Source organism: Phascolarctos cinereus, unplaced genomic scaffold (assembly GCF_003287225.1).
Source record: "Phascolarctos cinereus isolate Bilbo 61053 unplaced genomic scaffold, phaCin_HiC Scaffold_726;HRSCAF=1367, whole genome shotgun sequence".
NCBI lineage: Eukaryota > Metazoa > Chordata > Mammalia > Diprotodontia > Phascolarctidae > Phascolarctos > Phascolarctos cinereus.
Window position 1 is genome coordinate 180,575,643 of NW_027556098.1, and position 16,126 is coordinate 180,591,768.

General features: G+C 36.0%; 1 pseudogene; it reads left to right on the forward strand.

The window, feature by feature from the left end:
• The first annotated feature begins 14,278 nt into the window (after positions 1-14,278).
• LOC110207114 (olfactory receptor 10G9-like) lies at positions 14,279-15,210 on the forward strand (annotated as a pseudogene).
• Positions 15,211-16,126: the final 916 nt, after the last annotated feature.

Below are 16,126 nucleotides of genomic sequence, written 5' to 3' on the forward strand. Positions count from 1 at the left end.
ATATAATTCAACATAGAAGTTCAGAAAGAATGAAGGATGAGTTGAAAAATAATCAGAGAGTCCAGACAACTATGGACAAATATACAATGAAGGGAAATGAAATATAATTCCAAGAACAAAAAAGGCAATTGCAGCCTTCTCAGAAATCATGTAACAACAGAAAGACACATCATGATTATTCAAAAGTAAAACAAATTGTTGAACAAAGATATTAAGACTAATATGAAGTAGGAAATGAGTTGCCAAAGCAAAAAAATGAAACAAACAATAAAGTATAAAACTTTGAGTATACGACAGAAATTTCATCAAAGAAGTAGAGGCTTAGTAAAAAAAAGATATTTAAAGCAGAAAAATATATAGAAGTGAGAACAAATCTGAAAGAAAATCAAAAGGCAACAATGTTAAAAGAATACATAAATTATATACATAAACAAAGCAACTTACAAGACAAGATGTGCAAGCATAACTTAAGATTCATAGGTTTCCCAGAAGTTTGTTTAAAAAAGAACAACTCTATAATACATGAATATTAGCAAACTATCCAGAGTTCTGAATAAAGACAACAAAGCAGTGATTAATTGAAAGCACACATTAGCAAAAGAAAAATATATTCATGCTTGAAAATACAAGGCATGAAAGAAGTTGATATTAGAATTTTAATAACAGAAAACAAAGGTGTAAGGGGTCAGGAGAAAGACCTTCCCGTATTAAGGAATGCTTATTCAAATGACCCAGGATTATATCACAGTCATGACAAATTAGAGGAAAGGAAGAAATAGGATATTTTGAAAAGCAAATAGGGTCACGTTGCAACCTAAAACTATACATCCTACAAAATTGAGGCAGCTTGTCAATGAAAAGAAGATTGCCCTTTAAAAAGAGGCATTTGATGAATTCCTGCAAGGGATGAGGTGAGGTTCAAATTAATTAATGAATGTAAAGCACTTTGCAAAAAATGAAACACTGCGTAAATATTTATTATTATTATTATTATTAACTTATAGTCACCAGAACTTAGTCTGGTGATGACTTCATTCCCTGAGCCTTCTACTGTATTGCTATTGATCTCAGACAATATTTACAGAGCAATACAGGGGAGCATTGGTAAACAGCTCTAGGGAGGGAGAGGGAATGTATGCATATGCACTTCTAAGTTTAATCTACACTATTAGCACTTTCTTAGGATGATTAAATGTAACATGATTAAGTAATGAAATCAATTCTTGCATGTTTATAGGGGAATGTTTAAAAAAGGAGGTTAAATGGAGGAGTAAAAGAAAGAACAAAGAGAGGTCATCAAGGGATAGAAAAACAAAATCTAAGTGTCTGAAGACTGGAGGAAATTTAAAGAATTAGGAGAAGGGAAAGAAGAAAAGTTAAATTAATACTCCATGGATTAAATTCTAGTGCTCCATACAAGTGAATCAATTATTCTTGTGGGAGGGCTAAGTGATAGTTTGGGCAAAGGAGTAAAGGGCATTTAAGAGACAGAGAGGAGCTGGAAATTTGTCCCATATAACTCCACAGGTGAACAGTGCACAAGTGAACAGGTCTGGTGTAAGAAGGGTATCCCATTTTCCAGCCTCAATTAACGTAACTAACAAGATGACCTTCTTAGACTTGATAAGTGATATGAATATCAGAAAATAGCAGTAAGATGGACCTAAGGCCTGGGACACCACTACCCACAACTCAGGATTAAGATCTGATTACAATAATAAGCTGCTAAAAATAAAACAAAAAAAAATGAACAAAGGAAAAAGAACCCAACCATAGCTAGACACAGTAGTGTAAAAGAAGATCTGGGTTCATATTCAGAGGAAAATAGTGAGGTAAAAAAGCCACTTATACCCCAGTGAATACCATCAGATGGCCACAAGTCCCAAAAGAGTTCTTGAAGAACTTTAAAAGGACTTCAAAAATCAAATAACAGAGATAGAAGGAAAAAGTATGAAAAAGATAAAAGCAATTGGCAGAAAATTCCTTTGAAACAAAATAATCAAATAGAAAAAGAGGTCCAAAATCTTAAGGAAGAAAATAACTGCTAGAAAACTGAATTGGGTAAGGGGAATCAAATGCTGTTATGAGTTACAGGCTCAATCAATAAGTAAACCAAATGCAAATAGTTCTAGACACCTCCACTGAGCTAACGTATCAGCCAAACATGTAGGTTAGGTTTATGGAGTGGCATGGTTCAAGTCGTTGGATGAAACTAGTTGACATGTGTTTTGGCATCAGTTGAAAGAATCTCTTACACAGACAGACAAACAAACACACACTCCACGGTGCCTAAGCATATTAAAAATATTTTGAGCAGGAAATCAGTTAAGCTTTGGGAACACATTGAGAAATCAGACCCTGCTGTCTATAACCAGGGAATAAAAAATAAATGAGAAGCCCAGAGGGAGTCTCATATTCCTTCCCTTCTCCACATCTGTGACTATATCATTAGAGAGACTGAACTGGTAATAAAAATTATATTGAAATGGGAGCGTAGTGAGAATGAACTAGACAGACTGAGCCCCTTACAATTACCCTTTAATGTTTTCCTTCTATTTCTCCTAGCTCTTATTTATTGAATTTTCCATTTAGTTCTGTTCTTTTTGTCACAAATGCATGAAAGTCTTTCATTTCAGTAAATGTTATTTTTTTTCTATTCAGGATTATACTCAACTTTTCTGGGTAAGTTATTCTTGGTTGCAATCCCAGGTCTTGCTCTTTGAAATATGATGTTCCATGACTAACATGAAAGTATCTTTAATATGAATGTATATGTACAGCCCATATCAGATTGCATGCCATCTTGGGGAGCGGGGAAGGGAGGGATGTGGAGAAAATTTAAAACTCAAAACCTTATGAAAGTGAATGTTGAAAACTAAAAATAAATAAATAAATTTATTTTTTTTTAAAAGAAATATAATGTCCTAAGACCTGGAGTCTGTTAGTATAGAAGCCTCTAGGTCTTGTGATATCTTGATTGAATCTCCACAGTATTTGAATTTTTTTTTTCTTGCTGCTTGCAATATTTTCTCCTTAACCTGGGAGCTTTGAAACTTGGCTATGACATACCTGTAGGTTTTCCTCCTTAGATCTCTTTCAGGTGGTACATGGTAGATTTTCCCCCCCTATTTCTACTTTACCCTATTGCTTTATTATTTCAGGGCAATTTTCCCTAATAATTTCTTGTAATATTGTATTGATTCTTTTTTTAACTGTAACTTCCAGATAGTCCAACACTTCTTCTATTGAATCCTTTGATCTATTCTCCAGATCAGTTTTTTTCCTGAGATGTTTGAGATTCTCTTCTTTTTTTTCTAGCTTTATTATTTATTGGTGTCTCATAACAGCATTTGATTCCCCTTACCCAATTCTAGTTTTCTAGCAGTTATTTTCTTCCTTAAGATTTTGGACCTCTTTTTCTATTTGATTATTTTGTTTCAAAGGAATTTTCTGCCAATTGCTTTTATCTTTTTCATACTTTTTCCTTCTATCTCTGTTATTTGATTTTTGAAGTCCTTTTAAAGTTCTTCAAGAACTCTTTTGGGACTTGTGACCATCTGATGGTATTCACTGGGGTAAAAGTGGCTTTTTTACCTCACTATTTTCCTCTGAATATGAACCCAGATCTTCTTTTACACTACTGTGTCTAGCTATGGTTGGGTTCTTTTTCCTTTGTTCATTTTTATTTTGTTTTATTTTTAGCAGCTTATTATTGTAATCAGATCTTAATCCTGAGTTGTGGGTAGTGGTGTCCCAGGCCTTAGGTCCATCTTACTGCTATTTTCTGAATTCTGTCAGTGGACCCAGCCTCAGGCTTTCCTCTCCCCCCTAAGCCACCTCCCCTAAGTCTCCTTCCCTAAGTTTGGGCCCGCACCCTTACTATCTTGAAAATACTCTTGCTCCCTCCTCCTCACCCACAGCCGTAGCCTGGGATCATGTCTGGTCAGTAACACTTGGCCTGGCTTCCAGATACAGTGGGAGGCCTTCAATCTTCCTCCACTCAGTCCTCTGACCCTCATAATGTTGTTAGATAAAAGTTTGTGAGGTGAAAGCTCATGAGATCAAAGTTCCTGAGGCTGTGAGATGAAATTCTTGAGGCCTAGTCTGCTTTTCAACTGAGCTGCCCCCAGGGCCTGCTATTTGTTGATTCAGTGGAGTCAGTCTTGAAGCATCTATACTCTACTCTGGTCATACCTTAGCCCCTTGAAGTCTTGTCTTTCCTGAGGTCCTCTCAAGTTGTCTTAGGAGGACAACTGCTTTACCCCTTTATTTTTGCCACTTTAAATTCATTTTGAGGCTTTGTTCTGTCTGTGGAAAAAATTTAGAGACCCTGAAGTTTTCTGACCTACTCTTCCATCTTCCCTGAATCTTCTGCAATACCTACTTTCAAGAAGATCACAGTCAAATGGAGGATACAAGATGCCAACAGCTATGTACAATGAAGATATATAGATGATAAATGGGAGATAATCAACAGAAGAAAGATGCTAGCATTAAAGGGTATTAGAAAAACTGTTTTATAGTGGGATTTTATCTGGGATTTAAAGGAAGCCAGAGAGGGCAAGAGGCAGAGACAGAAGTTAAGTCATGGGGGACTTAAAGTAAAGTAGAGTTGGGAGATGGAATGTTTTGGGCAAGGAACAGCAAGTTCCTCACAATCCTAGGCCAGTGCCATTGGCTTATAGAGTGCCCATCAGGGCACTTTGGTGTAAGACCAAAAAAAGTAAGAAAGGATCAAGTTATGAAGAGCTCTGAATGCCAAGCAGGGGATTTAATATTTGGTTTCTGAACTGATAGGGAACCACTATAGTTGACTGAGTAGAGGGCTGACAGGGTTAGAAATGTGCTTTAGGAGGATCAGTTTCACAGGTTAGTAGTGGGTGAATGAAAATGTGGACAAACAAGGAATGGAGACTAACCCAAAGTCAATCACAATAGTACAGGCATGAGATGATGGGGGTGTGCATCAGAAAGGTGACATTGTCAGAGGACGGAAGGAGACATATAGGAGAGATATTATGAAGATAGAAATGACAAAACTCAGCAACTGATTGTCTATTGGGCATGAGCGAGAGTAAGGATTTGAGGTTAATGCCTGGGTGGTGAGCCTGGGTGACTAGGAGGATGATGTCCTTCTTCAATTATGTTGCCCAGAACTGAATATAAAATGGTACCATAGAGAATGCCCTATCCCCTATGGTACCAGATGAACACAGGGTCTAGTTAGTTTCTATGGATATCATTGCACCTCCATGCCCACTTATTCATTTAAATTCTCTAAAAAGAAAAATAAAACCAAGGTAGGGAGACAAGGAAAGAAATAAAAGAAAAAAGTACAGGGAAGAAAAATAAAGAAATATTCAACAAATAATGATTAAATCAAAGAATGAATCAAACATTGACACACAAATTTGGCAATATGCGATGTTGATCCCTTGTGCTACATGGCGACAGAAAGAACCAAGAATCCTGGGCGGATGTTACAGAAAGGAGAATTTCAACTCCACAGGAAGTAAAAACTTAGTAATTAGACCAAAGTAAACTAGTGAGGAGTCCTTTCAAATTTCTGGGGACTTAAAGGGCTTCAAAAGCAATATTTAATTTGATTTTAGGAAAGCAGAATATCCAATGCAAATGAGTTGGTAACCACTCAGCACTCTGCCATAGTCAAACAAAAGGCATCAGCTTCAGGTCTGAGCAGCATGTTTGTTGTTGTTGCTGTTACTATTATTATTGTAGTAGTTGTAGTAGTCATAGCAGTAGTAGTAGTAGTAGAGTATTAGTAGTAATATACCAGTATTACTACTAATTTTAATTGAAGACATGATTTATATCATCGTTATTCTGTTTTTTTTATGAAAATGTTAAATGTATCCATAAATGTTGTCTTGTTTTGCTGACTTATTGTACATATATACTTTCCTTCTTTCTTTAATTTTGTCTTTTACTTTTAAATTCTCCCCCAGCCCCCAAAACCTCCTTTATTTATTGAGAAGTCAAGAAATAGAAAACCCATTACAAATATGATGTTATGCAAAACATATTTCCACATTAGACATGATCCAAAAAAAGTAAGAAAAATAAAGGAAAAAATGTGTTTCAATCTGTACTCTATCAGTTCTCTACCTGGAGGTGACTACCATTGTACATTAAGAGTCCTTTTGAGTTGTGGATGGTCATTGTATTGATCACAGTTACCAAGTCTTTCCTGGTTGATTATCTTTACAATATTGCTGTTACTGTGTAGATTGTTTTCCTGGTGGTCCTCACTTCAGTTTACGAAAGTTCATATAAGTTTTTGAAGGTTTGTCTGTGAAATGATACTTATAGAGTTTATACTAGGAAAGTAATAATCACACTTTGCCTTAGATCAAACTACTCTGGGGTTACTGAAAACCTTGAAGTCTCCAACCTGTCCCTGAGATCCTGGCATACCACAAAATTCAGTAAAAAAGCAGCAATACAACAAGCTCAAACATGTCCTCCAAAAGTTCCACAAAGCATAGACTTCACATCAAGTCTGAAGTCAGAAAGTGGGCTGGAAGAATGAGCAAACAAGAAAAGAACCATACTGTAATAAGCTATACCATAAGGGTAGCAGTGATGCTCAAGACACAAACATAAATGAGAAGAATGACTCCAGAACATGACTCCAGAATGAACAATGCTTAAGAGAAAAATACAACATGGGCACAAATTCAACTAGAATTTATGGAAAAGATGAAACAAGAGTTAGAAAATGTTTTTTAGAATTTTTTCTTTTTTGTAAATGGACTGAGAGTATTTGAGGAAAAAATACAAAAGAAATAAGAGCTATGGAAGAAAGACTTGCAAAATGAGTCAACAACTTAGCACAAAAGATTCAAAACCTTGCCCAAGCAACAAACTATAAACCATTCAGATAGACCAGACAGATGTCAGTGATTTCATGAGGCAACAAGAAATATTAAAACAAAGTCAAAAAACTGAAGAAGGAAGTATAAAATATTTTAGAGCAAAAGCAACTGACCTGGAAAACAGATGGAGAATAAAATTAAGAACTATTGAACTATCTGAACACCATGACAAGACAAGATCATAGACATCCTACTATAAGAAATACACACCCACAATATATTATAGTACAGGGTGAAAATAGACTTTTAATGAAATAGAGGTCTTCCAAACATTCCTGATAAAAAGACGAATGTGGAGGATCTTTGAAGTTTAAACACATGAATGAAGAGAAGCATAGAAAGGTAAACATGAATCAGCAGTTTTAAAGTACCAAACCAAGATAAATTACTTATATTCAAATATGAGGAGATGATATATTGTCCCATCGGAATCTCATTATCATTAGGGTTCACAGAGGAATTCCAATTAGATAAAGATTAGGAGTGGTTCTATTATGTCTTGATATATTAAAAAAAAAGAATGGAATGGCTGAACAAACTGTGGCATATGAGTGTAATGGAATACTATTATGCGATAAGAAATGATGAACAGGCATATTTCAGAAAATCCTGGAAAGACTTGTACAAACTGATGTAAAGTGAAATGAGCAGGACCAGGAAAACATTGCACACAGTATCAGCAACATTGTTTAAAGATTGACTATGAATGACTCAGTTCTTCTCAGCAACACAATGATCCAAGATAAGTACAAAGGACTCATGAAAAACAAATGCTCTCCACATCCAGATAATGAACTGATAGCCTCATTTTGCAGGAGGGAATCCTGCTTAAATCCTGACTAGACTAGATAATGTCTGCTATTCCTTCCACTCTTTGATTTTTTGACTGTTACTTTATTGTGTTGTGATCTGAATTCAATGATTAGTGGCAGCAAAATTCCTTCTTCCACATTGATAAATAACCATGTCAAGAATGGCCTATTTCTAGCTGGAATTCAGTTCCATATGCTTCATGCTCATCCTTCCTCTATATTTTTTTTTATATACATATTTCAATTTTTTTTTGCTAAGCAATGGGGTTAAGTGACTTGCCCAGGGTCCACACAGCTAGTAAGTGTTATGTGTCTGAGGTCGGATTTGAACTCAGGTCCTCCTGACTTCAGGGCCGGTGCTATATCCACTGCGCCATCTAGCAGCCCCTCATCCTTCCTCTAAGGAAGCTGTATACTTAACACATTCATAGGCTCAAAAGATGAGACTGGAAAGGTTTCACTTGCACAATAAACATGAAATAACTGTGAGAATGAAGAACTTTGCCTCCTGTTGCCCCACACAGGCACCTTTTCCGGCTGTGACTAAAAATTACTTCTGGGGAAAAAAGGAGAAGTCATCAAAGAGACTGAGGATCACACTAAAGTATAATATCTTTAGAGATAGAGATACTTTTATTTATCATTTAGCTGAAAATATTGTATAAATAATTCATCAAGAAAAGAGTTCCTAAATTCTTCATGTAAAAACTGTGCAGAGATAATTCATAAAACCAGATTTTTCTTAAAATATTCATGTTCTAAATAAAATATACATGTGTAGGTGTCAATAATCCAATGTAGAGCAAATGTGTAAACATTTAGATCTTAGTTGTGTTTCCTCTCATTCTCCTGAGCACTAAGGGAGTTCAGGGCAATCACATCCCCATGGGATAAAGGCAATTTAGGCTCATATACTTTGGAGGAGGGAAAGGACTGCTTCCACTATTCTTTTGGAGTTTCATCTTAGGAGGAACCTTCCTTGCAAAGAAGCAACTACCCCCTTTCACCTTTTTCTAGGTATTGAAATGTACTTCCTGACTCAGCTAGCAGGTCAGTAGTAAAGGACTGGGAAAACTCATGTTTTTGTTGTTGGAAGAAGGCTGTGGATATAGTCATTTATTCACTCCTCACCCTCCATCCGTCCCTTCCTCCCTTATTCTTCAACAGACATTTATTGAGCAAATACTGTGCCAAGGCATTGTGTTAAATGCTCTGGAGAATGCAAAATGAATAGGATATACTTCCAGACCTCAAGGAATTTAAAAGCATAAGTCAAATAGTTAATTATTAGGCATTATTTTAAGGGGAGTTTAAAATTTTCAAGCCAATTTCTGGACAATCACCCTGTGAAATATGCATTAAGAGTATTATTTCTATTTTTATAAATGGGGAAATAGAGGTACAGGTTGATGAAATGATTTGCCTAGGAACATATGTTAGAGATAGGATTCGAACAGAGTTCTTTTGAATCTAACACTATTGTTTCTTCCCCCACATTATCATATAGTAGAGGAGATGAGATACTTGTGAAATAAGGCTATTTAGGGCAATTCTATCTAAGGATCTTTATTCTCTTTGACCTTTAAATTCCATGTTACAAAATATGGGCCTCACTGTATACATAATTAGAAGCCGTGGGGAGCACTGATGCATGACATGACATAATTAAAACTGTGCATTATTACTACTGAATCAACAATATTCAGGGTCTGGGATACTTGGGTGTAAGTAGGAGGGGATGAAGGCCAGCAAACCAGTCATGTAAGTTTGTTACTATAATGTAGACAAGGGATAATGAACGATGGCCTAAATTAGGATGTTTGTAACAGGACTGAAAAGAACAGATGGAATCAAGAGACATTGTGGAGGCAGAATCACTTAGCCTTGGTGATTAATTTGAGGGAATTGAGTAAGAGATAGAAATTTAAAAGGACTCCAGACTGGGTGACTGAGAAACTGGTGCTGCCAATATTAAAGTTGGAAAAATTGAGAGGTGGTCAACTTGAGGGGAATTAAGTTAAGCTTTGGGTATGAGTTTTAAGTGATGGTGACATTCCCAGATAGGGATGCCCAACAAGGAGGTTAAAAAGAGAGGGGTAATGAATGGTGGTATAGATTTGGAATTCATACACATTGAATTGATAGCATGGTAGTGGATGAGATGGTAAAAGAATAGAACACAGAGAAAAGCTAGAAGAATGCAAAGGTAAAACTAGATGATAATCAGTGAAGGAAATAGAGGCAAAGTCAGAGAAATAGGCAAACCACTTCCTTTGGAGAAAACTTACATATGAATTCAATTTCGTTATACTGTGCTTTCCATAACATTTTATTTGCTCTATTATATATTTTTTATTTTTGTTTGTGTTTTTTTTTTTTTGCTGCAAATCTAAGGGTCAAGTACCTACCTAAAACCTAGTACCAGGCACTATAATTTCATTGAGGATTAAAATTAGAATTCCAGAAACTGATAATTATTACAGTTTTGTTTGCATTAAGATTATTAAACCTTTTCCCTTAACCCAAAGCTTTCTTCATTTCTCCTCTTCTGTCAAATTCTTTATTCTGGACTTCTGGAATTACATACTGTGGGCATAACCCACATTCATTTATATGTAAATGGAGATGTGGAATTTCATTATTTCTATACCATTCTGGACCTGGTGGCATCACATATGTATTTTGGGGTTTTACAAACTCAACTCAGCATGTGACTTGCTTGATGGCACTGTTACAATATTAGCAGCATTTGTCCTAGTCTATTGCTCTGGTCAGACCGTGATTTGTATACTCAACTGCATTGTCACAGAATTAAAGTACCTAATTTTCTTCTAAGATTTTCTCACAATATTTTTCTAAGAATCAGCTTAGGGAATGAAAAATATCCCAAGGGAGGACAAACATATGGTTTTTTTTCCCTCCGGAATAGGAATAGGAGAGCTTAGAAACTAAAAAAAAAAAAATAGGAGAATTGCTGTACAGTATTAGGTCCGTGATCCTTCTTACCAAGGATTCTGTCTCTTCCAATGTCATGAAGCAATCCTAACTATCCTAACCTGATATCAAATTTAAATATTCTAATTTCCTGCTACCTAGAGAGGCTGCAATGTGCTGTGGTAAGGGCATTGTAAGTATAATGAGAATATCTGGATTCTCCAATCCCCTTAGTGTGATGTATTCAAAGGACAAAAGACTTGGAGTCACAATTCTCAGAAGACTTGGTTTTGAGACTTGATTGTACTCCTTCCTGTTGTATGATCTTGGGTAAGTAATATTAACTTTCTCATCTAAAGTTTCCTTAGCTGAAAAGTAAAAGGGTTGGGCAGGAATCTACGTCATTATTAAAATCCTTTCCAGTTCTGGCCTAAGGCTCAGCAATGCACATATGATAGAAGAAAGAATTCATGGAGTGCTTTAAATGTTGTGATCTTTACCAAAAACCAGATGAGCCAGGTGTCATTATTTTCTTTAGACATAAGGAAATTGAGGCACAGAGAGAGTAACTCATCCAGGGTCACAGATAGCAAGTGTCTGAGACAGGACTCATATTCAGAACTTCATTCTTTTATGTTGCATTTTTATTTATTTTGTTAAAATTCCCCTAATTACATTTTATATGATAGGATGTGATAGGAAAAAAATTTAATTCCGTTTTGTTTTAAGTTCCAAATTTTAAAAATTTAGTTCCAAAAGTTCCCTTTTACCTTTCACACCCTCATCCATGGAGAAAGCAAAAAATAAAGGTAGATTCCAATACAAATATATGTAGTTTTGCAAAATAAATTTCTGCATTAGTGATGTTGAACTCAGGTATTTCTAGACAATGTCACCTAGTTTCTTTGGGCAAATCAATTGTCCTCATTCAGCCTCTGTTTTTTCATAGGCTTAACGAATAAATTGGTCTAAGGGAGCTCTAAGCTGTATTTCAGCTCTCATTGTCCAGGAACTGATCTAGATCTCTTTTGAATCCATTTATATTTTGGAATAAGATAATTTCTTAGGAAAATGGCTTTCAAAAAATTTATTGTGCCCATTGCACAAAGAATTGGTTTATTTTATTATTTTGATTTGTGTTCCTAATTTGGGGAGGTTGTATTCAATGTACTGCTGAGCACATGTAAAGATTAAAGCATAGAGCATATGCTTTATGTTAAACCTATTTCCATAATAAATTTATAGATAGTGCTCTAACTCTTCTTATCTTATCACACATCCCTGGATTCCTAATCTTTTTAGCCTTTCCTTGGAAGACAGACTCAACAACACTTAGTTGATTCTGGTTGCAGACATGTCTTCCAGCTCCAATATGTTTATTTTGAGTTATAGTAAATCAGATTCAGGGCACAGAATTCCAAGTACAGGTATTATGTGGCCTTGCAAAAAGACAGGATAATGGTTTCTGAGTTTATTTTCTGAAGAATCACATCAACTTATATATTCAGGCACTCAAAATTATAATATTTATTCATTTACTACATATATTTATCATACTTGTTCAGTTCTTTAATATGTATGAACCATTTTCCTCACAACAATAGTATGAGGTACATAGTATAAGTATTATTATCTTCATTTTTTTTTTCATGAGATACCAGAGGTTCATAGACACTGAGGTCAGAAAGCTCATGGACATGATACAAAATTTCCTAGACCCCTTTTCTATGTCACAACCAATTTCTCAAATGCCTTTGTCCTATAAGAAGCATTTAGATTATTTGTGCTTTAATATTTTATTTATATTTCAGACATTCATCTGTTTGCTCTCATGAGTTTTTCCAGTGTTTGTGTCACACACCACAGTGACTATTTTACTCTGTGCTTTGCAATTTCAGATTTTTATTAATAAATGATACATGTCACTTTTGCATTCTAGACTTCCTGGTATTGGAAAATATAACAAGAACTTACAATTGGTAACTGTGCATAGAATTCACAATATCAAGGAAGAATTTTATTCAAAGAATCATGAAAATAAAACAGAAATGATTGAATTGTTGACTCAGTTCAATTTATGTAAAATGCGAATTCCTAGTAATTACAATCCATAATATGAAGGCTCCTCTGGGAAAGTCCTCTCTTCACTTGACAGTAGCTCTCTCTCTCTCTCTCTCTCTCTCTCTCTCTCTCTCTCTCTCTCTCTCTCCCTTCTCCTCTTTCTAGCTAGCTCTCTTATGCCTCCTTGTCTATTGCCTTTCTATCTGTCTGTGTATTTCTCCTCTGTTTCCAAACTGACTCCTGCCAATGCTTTCTCAGGTCTTCAGCAATATCCCCCATCTTAATAATTTCCCCATACCCATGCAGTGTCTGAAAGAACCTGTAGAATTCTCTTTGTGTGCCATGTTTGCCATGCAAGATGAGGGATAAACCTTCCAGATATTTTCTTTGGCTCACAAGTGGCATTGTTATATTTCCCTTAGCTCCTACCTTTCCCACCCCCACTTCTCACCTCTGATGCCTACCATTTATCAAACTTAACCCTTACTACCTCTGTCTTTTTCTGCTCCTCTATCTCAGACCCCTAATAATTTTCAAAGTTAACAAGGATAGAAAAGGGAGAACAGGAAAATCCAGACACTGATTCTGAATAGTTCTGAAGAGGTTTTCAATTTCCATTCAAGGAAGTTTTATTTTTAAAATTTATTAATTAATTTTTTTGGCTATGCAATTGGGGTTAAGTGACTTGGCTCAGGGTCACACAGCTAATAAGTATCAAGTGTCTGAGGCTGGACTTGAACTAAGGTCCTCCTGACTCCAGGGCCGGTGCTCTATTCACTACGCCACCTAGTTGCCATCAGAGAAGTTGTTATTATTGCTTTTTGAATTCTATCTTTATGACAGAACTTCATTCTCAAGAGAAGTATTTTAACTTATCATTTAAATAAAAATGAAAAGAATTCTTAATAATAAATTTTAATTGATATCCTGAGAAAAGTCAAGCATGGTCTTGTATTTCCTGAACTGATGAAAAATCAGATATATCAAAGGTGGTTAGAAGTGACTATAGCTATGATCTTTCTCAGACCTCATGCATTGTAAGTAGTTATTTATGTATTTGTTTTATTATTTGTCACATTGCTAATAAGTTGTATATAAGAAATTAATGCTTACTTAAGCCTATAAGATTAGGGAGCTTAGTGCTGATACAAGTAAAAAGTTGTGGGAAAAGATTTCTCTAGTATGTTTAATAAATAACATTATTCAACTAGGATAGTGGCCTAAACTAACTGAGTAAGGAAAGAGTTGTTCCAATTTTAGTTAAGAGAGAATATTTTGTTTAAATCCCTTCATTGACTTAGCACCTGATGGGAGAATAAGGAAAATGTATGTGTAGAAGATGAAAGGAGGGGTGATTATGTAGATTACATGTAGAGAATGTCAGCTCTCATCCCCTGTTACTATTTTATGTTTATGTTATTTTCTCCAGGATGGTGTAAAATTCTCGAGTCCAGAAACTATTTTCTTTTTCTTTTTGTATTTCCAATGCCTAGTACAATGACTAGTAGGTGTTTAAAATGCTTGTCAATTGATTGAATGATTTTTCCTTCTTTAGGAAAAGAGTCCATTATCTAAATGGACAGAGAGAATGAGAGCTTCGTGACTACATTCATCCTCACAGGGATTCCCCATACACCCAAACTGGGGACACCCCTATTTGGGATCTTCTTAGTGATCTATGCACTCACTTTAGTAGGAAATCTCCTCATCCTGCTGGTGATCAAGATGGACTCCCACCTCCACACTCTCATGTACTATTTCCTGACCAACCTCTCCTTCATTGACATGTGGTTCTCCACTGTCACTGTGCCCAAGATACTCATGGGTCTCCTCTCCCCAGATGGTGGGGCCATCTCATTTCACAGTTGTGTGGCCCAGCTGTATTTCTTCCATTGTCTGGGGAACACTGAGTGTTTCCTGTACACAGTCATGTCCTATGACTGCTACCTGGCCATCACCTATCCCCTGCATTATGTTACCATGATGAGTGGGAAAAATGTGCCCTTCTATCTGGTGGTACATGGCTCAGTGGTGCTATCCACTCAGCAGCCCAGGCTGTCCTGACCTTCCGCCTACCCTACTGTGGCCCCAACAAGATTAAGTATTACCTTTGTGATGCACCATCCATTCTCAGGTTGGCCTGTGCCAACACCTCAGTCAATGAGATGGTAATCTTTTTTAACATTGGTGTGGTGGCCTCTGGATGTTGCTTCCTGATTTTCCTTTCCTATATGACCATTGTTCGTGCTATTCTGAAGATCCGCACAGCAGAGGGCAGACTCAAAGCCTTCCAGACGTGTGCTTCCCATTGCATTGTGGTCCTCTGTTTCTTTGTGCCTGGTCTCATCATTTATCTAAGACCAGGCTCAAAACATGTTATGGATAGGATTATAACCATTTTCCAAACAATAATCACACCCATGCTGAATCCACTGGTATAAACCCTAAGGAACAAGGAAGTAAAGATGGCCTTAATCAGGTTGAAAGATCGAGGGAATTTTTTATAGTCTATAGCCACTGGAAAATTGTTCCCTTAGTTTTTTTTTTTTCAATATAAAGTAGTTGACTTGTCATGACTGTACTTTCTTTGTGTCATAGGACAGTAGAAACAGTATTGATCTCGAAATCTAAACCACTAATCAATGTTGAACCTTGGATTTTACCTCTGTGGAGTTTGCTTTCCTCATCAGTAAAATATGTGTGGAGAGTGTGGCCTAGAGTTTCTAAGATTCTTCTAGCTCTAACTTCAAGATTCTATATCAAATTCTGGAATCTTAGAAGTCAGAGATTTATATATTCTGGACAAGAAAAGTCAGTGCCTATCCTAGGCAAACATTATAAAGTAAGCAAAGTTTGTATATAATATCCTTTTACCTTCTATTTTTGTATCCTCTCTATGTCTTCCTATGTCTTAATGATCTTTCTACCCTATCCAAATCTATACTCCTCTAACTAGCAGAAGAGGAAGATTTGAAAAACTGAATTACTGACATGCATGCAATGTGAGAGGTTGGCAAGAACTCAATATGCTAGCAATTCAGGGAAGTTTTATTTTGAATAGGGGACAATTTCCTTAACCCAAGGATGAGTAATCATTTCTATATAATAGGACTCTGAAAATCTAATTGAGGCCCACAGAGGTAAAAAAAAAAATCAGGCCAGGGTACAAACATATTTTTCCATTATGACAAAAATAGAAAATATTCATTTTGTTCACTTTTAAAGCATTGCTTGCAGCCCCAAGACTGCTCTTAACCTGTCTTCAGCTTTCTCATAATGGAAATACAGTAGCACTCCTTGAAGGAGGATATAATTCTCTAGGAGAGTAATGAGGTGAGGGTGAGATGTTAAGCATAACATTCTCGAGTAGTAGCTTCTAACTTTTTTTATATAATGAATCCCTTTGGCAGTTTGGCAAAACCT